This window comes from Octodon degus, unplaced genomic scaffold, assembly GCF_000260255.1.
Source record: "Octodon degus isolate 3935 unplaced genomic scaffold, OctDeg1.0 scaffold00079, whole genome shotgun sequence".
Taxonomy (NCBI): Eukaryota; Metazoa; Chordata; class Mammalia; order Rodentia; family Octodontidae; genus Octodon; species Octodon degus.
In genome coordinates, this window is record NW_004524655.1 from 5,915,952 (window position 1) to 5,927,418 (window position 11,467).

The following is an 11,467-nucleotide window of genomic DNA, read 5'->3' on the forward strand; positions in this document are numbered from 1 at the left end:
AAAAAACTGCTAGAACCAACTTATTCATCATCATTCCTCTTCTTCATCCTCTTCATCTTCTTCCTCCTCTTCCTCCTCATCTTCCTCATCCTCCTCCTCTTCCTTTTCTTGCTTTTTTTCAGCCTTGATAACTCCTTTTTTTTGTTGCATCAGGTTTTCCTTTAGCCAAGTAGGCAGCAATGTCCTTTTCATACTTTTCCTTCAGCTTAGCAGCCTTCTTCTCATATGGCTGCTTGTCATCTGCTACAGTATTATTTCACATTTCTCCAAGTTTCTTTGCAACATCACCAGTGGAGAAGCCAGGATATTCTCCTTTAATTTTTGGGCAATACTCAAAACAGAACAAGAAGGCCAAAGTAAGCTTCTTGGGCTCATTGGAATCCTTGAACTTCTCTTTTGTTTCTCCTTTAGGAGGAATATAAGTTTTAATTTCTCACTCCTAATGAGCCTTGTCTGCTTTTGCCATATCGTCAAAATTTCCTTTTTCTTTAGCAGACGTGTTCTTCCACCTCTCTAAGCACTTCTTAGAAAACTCTGAGAAGTTAACGGAAGCATCTGGGTGCTTCTTGTGCTCCTCTCAGCAAGTTTGCACAAAGAATGCATATGATGATATCTTGCCTCTCGGCTTCTTAGGATCTCCTTTGCCCATTTACTTGTTTTCCTCAGCGAGGTACAGAATCTCCCAGTGCATGTCCAGCTCCCACTTGCCCCAGCGCTGTCTCTATGGAGCTCAATGTACTGCCCCAGTTGTTGATTCTTAATGATATTTCCCTTGTGATCAGGGTTTTGTTCATAAAATCTTTGCCTTCAAAAGTTCTACCTGCTGTTATCTTCCAACATATTTAGTCTTTCTTTCTTAATCTTTAGATTTTTGATCCATTTTGATTTTATTTTAGTGCAGGATGAAAGATATTAGATGTTTTAATCTTCAACATATAGAAAACCAGTTTTTCCAGCACCACTTATTAAAGAGACTTATCTTTTTTCCAGTGAAGGTGTTTGGCTCCTTTGTCAAAGATAAGGTAGCTGAGTATGTTTCACGTTGTTTCCCATTGATCCTCAGGTCTGGTTTTTTGCCAGTATCATGTTGTTTTTATCACAGTAGTTTTCTAGTACAATTTCAAGTCAGGTATTATGATGCCCCCTGCCTTGCCTTTGTTGCCCCAAATTGCTGTTGGTATGTAATGTCTCTTTCATTCTAAATAAATTTTAGAATTATAATGGTTGATACATTATCAGCTTGAGAAGTTTAGAAGTTTAAGGGACTCAGCAGCAGGCGAGGGTCCTTACTTTGGAAACATCCTGAGCCTGTTCTCTTGCAGCAGGGCACAGAGATAGTACGAGTGCTATACCTACCTAGAGGGGCAGGTAGTCTGATAATACACTATAAAGGAGGAAAAAGAGGCTTTTTCTTTCCCCCTTTTTGCTCTTGTTGATTTTGCAGTCTTCTGCCACCTTGAGCTGCTGCCCCTCTGCAATGCCGCCCTGCCTTTGAGCCATCTGATTATGGACTGAAGCCTCTACAAACTGTGAGCAAAATAAACCTTTCCTTCCTTAATTTTGGGTGTTGTGTGTTTTGTCTCAGCAAAGAGAGAAAGTAACTAAGATAAGGATTGTCTTCTCTAATTCTGTGAAATATGTTATTTCTATTTTGATTGAGATTGCATTAAATCTGTATAACTATTTTTGAAATACGACCATTTTCTCTATATTGGTTCTTCCCACTCACAAACAAGAGATATCTTCCCATTTTCTAATACCCTCTTCAGTCTCCTTTTTCAGAGTACTAAAGTTTTCTATATAAAGGTCTTTTACTTTCTTCACTAGATTGATTAGTAAGTACTACATTTTTGGGATGCTATTGTAAAAGTTATTTCCCCTAATTTCTTTCTCAGTGAGTTTGTTATTTGTGTACAGGAATGCTATTGATTTTTTTAGCATTGGCTATATGTCCAGCTATGCTATAAACTTGGTTATTAAATCTAGAAGTCTTTTCATGGAGGTTTTAGGATTTTCTATGCAGCATATCATGTCATCCACAAGTAATAGTAATTTAACTTCTTCCTTTGCTATCCTTATTCCTCATATTTGTCTTATTTGATTGCTCTAGATAATGTTTCCAGAGCTATATTGAGTAAGTATGGTAATAGTGGTCATCATTGTCTTATTCCTGGTTTTAGAGTGAAAGATTTCATTATTTGTCCGTTTAGGATTATGTTAGCTGTTTTGTCATAAGTGACTTTTCTAAGATTGAGATAAAGACCATCTGTTCCAATTTTCTTAAAGAGTTTTTGTCATGAGTCGGTGTTGGACTTTGTCATATGCTTTTTCTGCATCTATTGAGATGATCATATGGTTTTAGCCCTTGATTCTGTTAATATAGTGTATTATTACTTTTTTTGATTTACGTATGTTGAACCATCCCTGTGTCCCCAGAATAAATCCTAGTATCTTACTGAAGATTTTCGTGTCTATTTTCATTATGAAGATTGGTTTTTATTTCTCTTTGTTGGTTGGATCCTTCTCTGCTTTTGATATTAATGTAATGCTTGCTTCTAGGAGTGAATCTAGGAGTATTACTTCTCTTTTAGTCATTAAGGGGGTTGAGAAATAGCAGTAGTAAGTCTTGTCTAAATTTTTGTAGAATTCAATAGAAAATCATCAGGGCCTAGGCTTTTCTTTGTTGGCACATTTTTATTACATCTTCAGTTTCATTGATTAATAATGGTTTATTTAGAATTTTTATATCTTCTTAATTCAGCTTTGTTAATTCATATGGAGGAGACTGTCCATTTCCTCCTCTTCCTCCTCCTTCCCTCTTCTTCCTTCTCCTCTTCCTCCTCCTCCTCTTATCAGGGCTAATTGGAGTTCTGTATACCACACTTGTCTGTATTTTATTATATGCTCAGAAAGTTTTTGACTGTTCTGTGAATGGATTGGGGTTTTTTGGTTTGGTTTGGTTTTTTGTCTTTTACACTATCTCCTGGTTTTTTATTGGCTCTGGTCAATCTTTTTTTTTTTTTTTTTTTTTAATGGAACCAGGGATTGAACTTGGGCCCTTGTGCTTGCCAGGGAAACGCTTATTCTGCTGAGCCATCTCCCTGGCCCCTGGTCAAACTTATGTTATTCTTTGGATCGTCTAGTAGTTGTTGGACTGATTTTTCATGGTCCCTTGCTTTTTTTTTTTTGCAGAACCGAGAATTGAACTCAGGCCCTTGCACTTGCCATGGAAGCGCTTATTCCACTGAGCCATCTCCCCGGCCCCCTTGCTATTTTTAAGAAGCCTTCCTAGGCTGGGGAGATAGCTCAGTGGTCTAAGTGCCTGCCTGGCAAGCACAAGGACCTGGGTTCTATTCCTGGTACTGCATGAAAAGGCAGCCACTGAAACCAGGCATAGTGACACATACCTGTAATCCCAGCGCTGGACAGGCTGAAACAGGAGGATCACTACGAGTCCGAGCTGCATATTTAGACCTTATTCCAAGTAAATAGTTAAATAAAAGAGTAAAAGATTTTTTTTTTTTTTTTTTCCCAGATCTGGGGATTGAACTCAGACCCTTTTGCTTGCCAGGGAAGCACTTATTCCACTGAGCCATCTCCCCAGCTCCTATTTTTTTTAAAAAAAAGAATCTTTCTTTTTCATGACTACTGACTCTAATCTTCAGATATTCTGTCCTCTCACTGGCTCATTCTGCTTATAGTTCAGTTGAGTTTTTAATCTCCTGGGTATCTCTTGGAATCTGTTTCATGGATTCCATTTCTCTCCTATATTGAGCATTCATTGTTTACATCATTTTCCTTAGTGCTTCTATTTGTCTTATCTGCATCTGCTCTACAGTCTTTTGTTAGGACCAGGGAGATAGCTCAGTAGAATAAGTGCTTGCCTGGCAAACATAAGATCCTGAGTTCAATCCCTGATACCGAAAAAAAAAAAAAAAATAGGATCTTTTATTATGTGTTGGAGACCCTTTCCATGGTGCCAGCTATCAGGAACCCCTGCAGTGAGTCTCCAATCTTTTGCCAAGTGATACGATATATGATGGAGAAAAGAAAGCAAAAGATTAAATAGGTGTGCAGTAGGGATCTGGAATGATCAGTTTTTCTTGGGGAGCAAAAGGATCAGGCACCCAGAACCTTGTTATTTACTTATTACACTTGAGTCAAAGAGAATGGGTAAAGGTAGTGGATGCTTCCTAGAATAGTAGTGGTGACTATAGTGGGTTAGTAAGAAGAACAAAGCATTTTTTTAGGGACAGTGATGAGATATAGAGGACAGTTTCCCCTCTAAGTGCCTTCAACAGGTCTTGCCCTGTGAATGACACAGCAGTCATTAGCCCTAGGGCTTTCAGCTGTGGCCAGAAAAGAGCAGGAAGTTTCCAGTCATGGCTCAAAGGGTAGGATAAGGACAAGCTTGGACACCCCCTAGACTCAGTTTATAAGTTGTGGCCCCAAACATTTATAGTCACCATCTCTGTAGTTATCTGAGAGATTATTTCTCATTTGATTTTTTTCTACAGCCTCAATTCTACTTTGTTACTTCTACTGTTACTACTATGTAAGATTCCAGGTAGGTGGCTTTTGGATTATTCCATCTCACTGCCCTCTGGGTCTGCCTTTGGTGAGCTGGAAGTTGGGGTTGCATTTTGCTTAAGTATCTAATCATTTTCTTTCTTTCTTTTTTTTTTTTTTTTTTTTTTTGTGGTACCAGGGATCAAACTTGGGACCTTGCACTTGCCAGGCAAGCACTTATTCCACTGAGCTAGCTCCCCAGCCCTTCATTTTCTATTTTTTGTTTTTAGTTTTATTCTGGAATTGATCCTTATAAATTGCTTATGCCAAGTAGCTTTATCGCCAGTATTTGAAACCCTTAAAAAATGACTACTCAGAGATGTCTTCCTGATATGGCTGGCTTTTGGGTTTTGAATCTGTTGCAACATCCTCCGATCTTTATTGAGGATGAGAAGGTGCTGTCTAAACCAGGGGTAGTGGTGCACTCCTGTAATCACAGCACTTGGGAGCTTTAGACAGGAGGATGGCCGTGAGTTCAAGACCAGCCTGGGGCCCCAGTCACTGAGCCGCCGACGACGACTCAGCTGCCTCCCCCTCGAGCCCCCTGCTTCCCGGCGATCCGTGTCCCCCCCCACCCACCCGCCTTCTCCCGCAGCCGCCTTCCGCAGGCCATTTCCACCGAGGAAAAGGAATCGTATCATATGTCCGCTATCCAGAACCTCCACTCTTTCGACCCCTTTGCTGATGCAAGTAAGGGTGATGACCTGCTTCCTGCCAGCACTGAGGATTATATCCATATAAGAATCCAGCAGAGAAATGGCAGGAAGACCCTCACCACCGTCCAGGGGATCGCTGATGATTACGATAAAAAGAAACTGGTGAAGGCGTTTAAGAAGAAATTTGCCTGCAGTGGTACTGTCATCGAGCATCCAGAATATGGAGAAGTAATCCAGCTCCAGGGTGACCAGCGCAAGAACATATGCCAGTTCCTGGTAGAGATCGGACTGGCCAAGGACGATCAGCTGAAGGTTCATGGGTTTTAAGTGCTTGTGGCTCACTGAAGCTTATGTGAGGATTGCCTTGCAATGAGTAGAGCGCCCCTTCAGTCCCTTGTCACGAGTTTAAAAACCTCACAGCTTGTATAATGTAACCATTGGGGTCCGCCTTCACTTGGACTCGTGTAACTCCTTCATGCAATAAACTGAAAAGAGCCATGCAAAAAAAAAAAAAAAAAAAAAACCAGCCTGGGGACTACAAAAGTGAATATAGGGCTAGCCTGAACTGTGAAGCAAGACCCTGTCTCAAAAAAAAAAAAGAAAGAAAAGAAAAGTAAGAAGTTGCTATTTGGCCTAGCTCCTGTTTTGTTTTCTAATGTATTTTGTGCAGGGTCTTATTACACAGCTAGGACTCTTAATGATTCTCCTGTTTTCAGCCTCCCCAGCATGGGATTATAGGCTTGCGTCACCATGCCAACTCAGTATGGATCGAACCTCGGTCCCTGTGCTTGCCTAAGCAGGCGCTTAGTCCACTGAGCTGTCTTGTTGGCCCTTAGCCCCTGTTTCTTTGGCACTGGCCTATAGTATTGTTTATGACCCTTAGGCAGTCTCACTCTTGTCATATGGGAAGAACAACTAATTATGTCACATTGAATAAAGTAGTACAATCAGCAATAATGTGTCAAACAGCCTAAAAAATGACAAACTGTGGTAACTATTAGTTTACCAACTTTAAACATATGAACTAAATTTGTGGTTATATAATAAAATCTAAAACAAAATTATACACAATAAATGTTCCCTTAGTAGTGGTTTTATTTCAATGGAGAAAATTTAAAAGGGCTTTGCAGGAGAAAATAGAGAAATAAAAGAACAAAAAGAGATTAGAAGCAAGGAGGCGAAGGACAAAGGAAGCTTATGTGAACTTTAAGAAGCTGGTGATGAATATAGGAGGGAAGGAGAAGGAAGAAATAAAAACAGGAACAGAACAAGGAAACTAGAAACAATGTTCTCATATTAAAATAAGAACAATCAAGAAAAAAGTGTCTGTCTGTTTCAGTGTCTGCTGTCACTGATAGACAGAGCCCCGATTCATATTGTTTAATCCCAGGAAGCCAACCATAGATTTACAGTGGGACAGAAAATAATCCCAGCAAGCCTGCACCTTCAGTTCCTCTGAAGTTCAGCCTGATTTCTGGCTGTCAGGCTGGAATCCATTTTGTTCAGCCAGTAACTTTCTGTGCCTCCTGCCAGCTTGAACTCAGCTCCTTGACTCTTCTGCTCACTTGAACTCAGTCCTACCTCAGTCCTGACAATGGCAGCTGCTAAATGGAGCAACCCCAATGCTGCTCTGAGTTCCAAGTTTAGTTCGCCTCTGTCCAAGATGGCTACCAGCCAGTTGCCCTCTCCTGAGAGATATCTGAACCGGAATAATTCACCAGCCACTGCAGTCCACTGTGTCTACTGCTCCATTCCACTGATACATTTTTCCATGGAAGTCTTTAGGGTCACCAGTAGTCACAGTACATCTGCAGGTTTGATACCTCCCTTCCATACAATCAGTCAGGCTCACAAAGAAAGTGCCACTTGCCACCTCCTTCTTCTGTGTTGCAGTCTCTCATTCTTCCTGTGGGTTTCAATTCTTGATTGGTCCAGGAACCCATTTTCCTCCTTTGTCACACTGCTGCATTCCAGACACCACGCGTCAGAGAGGCAGTTGTTTTGTTATTCACCACTCTGCCATTCTCTCAGATGTCCTCTTCTCTCTCCTTTTACATATAATAATGTTGTTTCAGTGTTCTCCAGTATTTAGTGCATATGTTTGCAATTTTTATGTTCTCTCTTTTTTTTTTTTCTGTATTTTAGGGAAGGGTCTACAGGGTGTTCAGGGTCTCATCACTAGATTAGACTCGTAGTGATTCTCCTGTTTACAGCCTCCCAAGTGCTGGGATTACAGGCGTGCGCCACCACGCCCAGTCTCAGTTGCTGTCTCAGTGCACTCCAGGGGTGGGGCTAGCACTCAGGCCCAGGGATTAAACCCCAGGCTCCTGAGCCTGCTTGCAAGTGCTTTAATCCACTGAGTTACTTGGCTGGCCCTTTTTTTGATGTTTTGTGTGTCCTTTGTTTCTTTTCTTTTCTTTTTTTTTTTTTTTTTGGGCTGGCTCAGCCTGCCCTGAGGGCAGGACTGGCATGGCATGTGGTGCCATGTGGCTGCCTAACCTTGCCTAAGCAGGCACTTTAGACTGCTGAGCTATCTTGCCAGCCAATCCTTTGTTTCTTGTATTCTCTTTTGATTATCTTTGTAGTTTGGTAATTTCCTATATTAATAGGGTATGATTCTTTTTTATATATCTGCTGTACAGTTGAGTTCTATACATGCTTCTGTGATGGTACCTATTATCTTAATTTTTTTTTTAACCTTAATTTTTTTTTTTTTTTTTTTTTTTTCAGAACTGGTGGCTAAACTCAGGCTCTTGCACTTGCCAGGGAAGTGCTTATTCTACTGAGCCATCTCCCCGGCTCCTTATCTTAATTTTTTTAATGTAAGATTCCCATAAACATTTTATTAAGTAATTTTTGTAAAGTTGGTTTGGTGGTAATGAATTCCTTCAGTTTTTACTTGTCTTAAAAAGTATTTCTTCTTAATTCATGAAAGATACTTTGCTGGTTGTCATATTCTTGGTTGGCACTGTTTTCTGTTTCAAGACTTTGAATACATCATTTCTTTGTTTCCTGGCATGTAAGATTTCTCCAGAGAACTCTTGTTAGTCTAATGGTATTCTCTCCTAAGTGGTTTGACACTTTTCTCTTCCTGTGTTTAGAATTTTGTTTTCTACTTCTGATAATGTGATTATGATATGCCTTGAAAGATCTTTTGGGATCAGATTTATTAAGAAAACAGATCCTTTGAGCTTCCTTGACCTGTATGACCATGTCATTCTCACAGTTTGGAAAGTTTCCAGCAATTTTACTCAGTAGGTTTTCTGCAAATTTTCCTTTTTCTTTTACCTCTGGAATATCTGAATGCAAATGCTTATTCACTTGATGGTATCTGAAAAGTCTGAGTCTTTTCATTCTTTTAATTTTTTAAGAATCTGATTCAATTATTTTTTTAAATCTTTGCTCAAATTAAGAAATCCTTCTAACTGATCAGTTCTGCTGTTGAGGCTTTCCACTATTTTTATTTCATTTGTTGAATTTTTCAGCTCCAGGATTTCTGCTTAGTTCTTTATGATCTCCTTTTGGTGTATTTTTGTTTCATAACATAAATTGTTTTCCTAATTTCATTGAACTGCCTGTGTATCTTATTACTTTTTTGTAAAATTATTCTTTTTAATTCTTTTCCAGACATTTGTCAACTTTTCTTTTGTGTTTATTCTTTGGAGCCATCATTTTCCCCCTCCTGGTTGGTCTTGAACTCATGGGTTCAGTTCATCCTCCCATCTCAAACTCCCTATTAGGTAAGACACCAGGTGTGCTCTACCAAATACAACTAGAGATATTGTGTTACCTTTTTTTTTCATGTTTCTTGATTCCCTGCTTTGGTATTTACACATTATTCTACCTACGAGTTTTATTTAGTAGCTTTTCTAGTAAAAAGAAAAACCTTCTGCTGCATATGTGTAGTGTACATATACAGTGGTACTTAGTTCACATTTGACAAAATTTTGTTCTTGTTTGCAAACTCTGCATCAGGTGACAAACACAAATGCTGTCTTCCCTACATAAACACGAATGTGGCTATCTTTTCCAAAACTGTGGAACAAATTAAGTTCATGAAACAAGGTTTGGGGGGGGGGGCGGAAACAGGATGATGGCTTGGTGGAATGAAACAAGGTTTCAGGGCCAGGGAGGTAGCTCAGTAGTCTAAGCACCTGCCTGGCAAGTGCAGGGACCTGGGTTCAATCCCCAGCACTACATGCCATACCGATCCCACACCATGCTGGCCAAAAAACAGGCATGGTGGTGCACACCTATAATCCCAGTGCTGGGAGACTGATCACTATGAGTCTGAGCTGCATGGTGAGACCTTGTACCAAATCAATCAATCAATCAATCTTTAAAAAAAAAAAAAAAAAAACAAGGTTCCACTGTATTTTGCTGGTTTTGATTCCAGGTGGACACTATAGTGTAGTGTCCATGTCACTTCTTCACACGTAATAAATGTTGTTGATGTCTGTATCTCAGAGGCCTAGATTGCAGAGATTTTGGTATTGCACCATCACCTGGATGCAACTCCCTTGGGAAGAGCATATATTTTGATAGCTGTGGGTGTAGTATCCCCAGCTACTAATGTGAGGCACTGGACAATTTCCATAAATCATTAAAAGATGTGCCACTGCAGTGGTCAAAGGTAGGTACAGTGCGTGATGCTCGTTTATAGTGGGAAACATTCATGGGGCTGGGCTGTACTGTTGTGCCCATTCAGAAACTTGTTAGTGTCTAAGGCTTCATGGGTCCCTTTGCCGACCTGATACACTCAGGGATGTCTACCCAGATGCTTCCTGTTAACTTCCTGGCTGAGCATCTACTTCTTAGAGCCTCAGTGTGCTGAGATTCTGGGAAAGGGATGTTTACTTGCTTCTTGGAACCACAACAAAACGGACAGGGACAGGGTCACCTTGTGGCTTCCTGGGGGCCTTGATCAGTCAAGCCACTCTGGAGTTGCTGTTAGGTTGCTCCCCAGAATGTGGGAGAATAGGTTGAGCCTCATGGCTGCCTCACAGGGCTGGATCTGCAGAGCCACTGAGGCAGCTGTTAAACTGGTTCCCAGGATCCCTAGATGAATGGCGACTCCAAAGGGCTCCCTACATCAAGATTCTGGATCAGGAAGAGCACAAAGTCGACTGGATTGTTTCCCTGGGGTGATACAGTGGTGTGATAACTCAGCAGCTCTCATAACTGGGCCCAGAGATTGTAAGGACCACAGTACTGTCCAGTATTAAATATCTCAAGTGACCATGATATGAGCTGGGCCCGTACTGCTTACTTTTCCCCACTCACAAAGACCCTCTTAGTTTGGGGTTGATTTTGATGGCTGGAGCAGCAAATGTTGTGTGCTTAAGTTTCCCTTCTTTGTAAGGTTGTACAACATCTCTACCTATCTCTACTGTTTTTCAACACTGCCTCACAGATTCCAGTGATGTAGCTGTTGGGTTTTTTTCTTTATTTTGACAGAAGTGTATCAGAAACCTCGAATTTCAAAAATATAATTTTTCCAAGGTAAAAATTACTACAGATTTCACTGTACACAGTTTGATTAACTGCTTTCTACGCAGTCTTTCATATATGTATATAAATAAATATACATATGTTATTTTAAATAAATAGATCAAATATGCCATTATTTTTACTTTGCATTGTTGAACACAGTATTACTATGGTTAGACACAGTATTCTACCAGATTGATATACTATAGTGTTTTTATTCAAATTTGTTAGCAATAAACATTTAGATTATTTCCAAGTTTTTACTAAAAACAATACTGCATTAAACATCCTTATTCATAAATCTTGAGTACAGTATTCCATCTGCCTACATCACATATCTGAACCAAGGTAATATTAATAAGACGTGCTGGCCGCGCCCCTGGGGTACACGATACATTGATTGAGACTGGGCGTGTTGGCGCATGCCTGTAATTCTAGTGCTTGGGAGGCTGTAAACAGGAGTATCAATACGAGTCTGATCTACGTAGTGAGGCCCTGTGGCCCCTTTAGACCCTGTGCTAAATACATTAAAAAAAAACGAGGTGATGTAGCAGAACCACAAGTATTAGATGTAACATGTAACAGCAAGAATTAGATGGGCCTTCACAGGTATCAAACTTGAGTTGTTCAGAAAACATAATTATTGGGGCTGGTAAGATGGCTCAGTGGTCTAAAGCACCTACTTAGAACAAGCTTAGCAAAGCACAGGGACCGCGGTTCAATCCCCCAGCACCACATGCCAGCCAGCCCCG

General features: G+C 40.3%; 1 protein-coding gene and 1 pseudogene across 2 annotated transcripts in view; both read left to right on the forward strand.

Annotated features, from left to right (window-relative positions):
• Nucleotides 1-11,467, forward strand: part of Bicdl1 (BICD family like cargo adaptor 1) — a 138,938-nt gene that overhangs the window by 74,863 nt on the left and 52,608 nt on the right. The gene's annotated exons all lie outside the window — the stretch shown is intronic.
• LOC101593216 lies at nucleotides 5,147-5,724 on the forward strand (annotated as a pseudogene).